Raw genomic sequence first — 3,223 nt, 5'->3', positions numbered from 1 at the left:
AAATGACAAGTTGCGCAGATGCAAGTTGTTTCCCAATAATGCAGGCAGTAACATGTGTTGCCACTGGAGTTTGAAATGTCCATTAATTTAACAGTAAATCCCTTATCCCTGTAAAATGAAAACACCATAGTCTACATGGACAGAGTAAAGCGTGTAACTGCTTTTCAGATGTTAGAGCCTCCAGTGGACAATTGTTCACCAATTTCAATTTACACAGCTGGCTGTCTCATCCTAAAAAGATGCCTTAGGACTGAGAAGCATGGAAAGTAAATTACCATCTCATTCCAAACAACATCATTTCCCTCTCCCCCAGGCTAAAGTTGAGGTATGCTAATTCAACAATGTTAGGAAGTCAGCATTGCTTCTGTTGGCACAACATTTGACCTGTGTAAAGATGCCAAATTCTCTGCCTCTGTAAAAGTGAAGTTTCTAGAGAGAGGGGGGCAAGCTATATTTTTGTCTTCCTTTCCAAAGAGTCTCGGTAAAAGACTGAAGTACAAAAATAGGTTTCCATGTTCATTACATCAAAAATGAAAACAAAGCTGGAAGAAGCTCTCTGCAAAATTAAAGCAAAACTGATACTGCTTTTTGCAAATGAAGAGTGTATTCTTCTTGAGTATTGGCTATTTTCTTACTGTTCGTGTAATGTACTAGTGACAAATATGACATGCAAGACAATCCAAACTATTTAAAAGACAATCAGCAATTGTAAGGGAGTAATCTGACTCAGCATGTTCATTATGGCCAAGGATACTTGAGCATGCTGTTTATAAATTTGATAATGCTCAGTTTATGACTTTGATTACTGAGTTAAATTACAGCTCACTATCATTATCCTACTTAACACACGATCTACTACTGTGCTGAAAATAACAAAACCCAGAGTCTAATACTAATCAAATAAACTCCAATCATAAGTCAGATTTAGAAGAGAGGCAAGGAAGCTGGGGTGGGGGGGAGGAAACATTCTTTTTTTATCATAGTTTCATTTATTTCTGTTAGATTGTTTTAACATTTGTAAATTGTTTTCTAGAGCTGTGGGAGTGGAAAGAAGTCTGGAAGTGATATAGTTTCAAGGGACACTGTAAACTAACATGATTTTGAGGTCTTAAATCTTTAAAACCATTTGGAATAATGCTTATATAAATGATCAGAATTGTTTCCCCCCCAAGGGGCATGACTATTCACAAGGCAAATAAAAAGTGCTTCAGGGGGAGATTTTCAGAAGCACAAAGAATGGTTAGGTGCCCAGAGCCTACTGCAAGTCTTGTGCCTTTGACAAATTCCCTTTATATTTATATTTTGTAGCACAACATTAAATAAAATATCTTCAATCTATAGGCCTGAATTGTCAGCTACCTCCTAGTCCCAATTTAAAGCTGTTTTACACAGTCAAAGCAACGTAAAAGGGGCTTATAAACAAGAATCATGTCCATAAGCTCTTTGAGATATAGCTCTATGTCTAATCTTTGGTGGTGTGTTATTTGCTTCGAAGTCACCCTCGCTATTTTTACGGTCTGAGCATTCGGTCTCTTGCTCAGCTTCTATATTTCAGTCATCCACCCCTACCCTCTCCTAGCCTTTGCAGGCCCTGTCTTTGCCTGTGTATCTTTCAGGCTTTGATGGGCACGTTTTGCCACACGTTTTTAGTTATAGAAGGCCTGGCACTCAGATGAAATGGTATGGTCATACACAGAGATAAGGTGGAATTTAGAGAAACCACCCAGAAGCTGCACACCCTTCTGCAGAGCCTGGGTCCGTGATGGCTTCCTTGTAAGTTGTCACACAGGGAGGTGTTGAGGGCAGCCTGGAGCAGAAGCAGGGGGGTAGATTGGGTTCTGCCACTCTATGGATCCTCTGGTCTCTCTCTTAGGACCACTGAGGCTACTTCAGATAGGGTGACCAGACAGCAAGTGTGAAAAATCGGGATGGGGGTGGGTGGTAATAGGTGCCTATGTAAGAAAAAGACCTCTAAATCAGGACTGTCCCTATAAAATTGGGACATCTGGTCACCCTGACTTCAAATAGTGGGGCCCAGTGGATAAAGCACCAGATAAGGAGTCCAGAGACTTGAGTCCTATTCCTGGATCTACCTCTGCACTGCTGCATGACCTTGGGCAAGTCACCTTCCCTCTCTATGTCTCAATTTTCCTAGCTGTAAAATGGGGACAATGACACCTACCCTTCTTGGTAAAGTGCTTTGAGATGTATTGATGAAATGTGATACGTAACATCTAAATATTAATTATGGTCATTATTTAAACCATACTAATATACACTTTGCTATCAGTGGTAGTGCCATGCAATGGAAATTAAATCCATATCCACGCTATCAAGACATCACTGAACTAGCTTCATACAAGATACAAGGACAATTCTTTTTTCTTCTTCATGTATGTATTTCTAGAACACCCATCCCTGAGGTATTTGGTTGCCATCACACAGATTCCTTCCTGTAACAGTCTGTGCCAGTATGCAAAGATGGGCACAAATATGTGAGTGACAGGGGTATGGGTTGCAAGCCTGGAAACTGCACAGATCCATTGGATTGTAAACTCTTTGGGGCAGGGATCATCTTTTTGTTCTGTCTGTACAGTGCCTAACACCGTGGGGTCCTGGACCATCACTGGGGGGTCCTAGGAGCTGCTGCAGTATTCCTACTAATTAATAATAATGGTGCAAATCCAGCACAGGGAGCATTGTGGGGCAGAACTGTTGCTACAGCTCATACGCGATAGGAATGGCTGTGCATATGCTCCATATACTGTTTCCATCTGGAGGGGCTGTTCTGTTCACTCAGTCCTCTGTATCCCTATGCAAGGCCCAGTGACTCCTGAGCTTTGAAAAGGGGCTGTGAATTTCACCCTGAGAAATACAATTCCTTTAAGATGCGCAGGCTGTTTCCCCTCTCACTCAGCAACTACGCTCCTCTTGCTGGTTGCCAGACTCCCATGAAGGCGTGAAAAGTGTAGTTATTCATGCACAATAAGGCATGATCCTTATCATGATTTGTTTTTGCAAATGTTGGTAAAACAAGACAATATCTAAAGATCCACAAAAGGTGTTCCTTTCTCATGCAAAGCGTAACAATCCTAGCAAGTCTAAACCTTTAATATGTGTCAGAATCATAAATCATAATATTCCTGACATTTTAATGCATACACACACACCTTCAATGAGATACACTAATTTGTTACAAACAAAACAAAAACACTGTCTACAA

Source organism: Chelonoidis abingdonii, chromosome 15 (assembly GCF_003597395.2).
Source record: "Chelonoidis abingdonii isolate Lonesome George chromosome 15, CheloAbing_2.0, whole genome shotgun sequence".
NCBI lineage: Eukaryota > Metazoa > Chordata > Testudines > Testudinidae > Chelonoidis > Chelonoidis abingdonii.
This window is presented reverse-complemented; position numbering follows the sequence as displayed.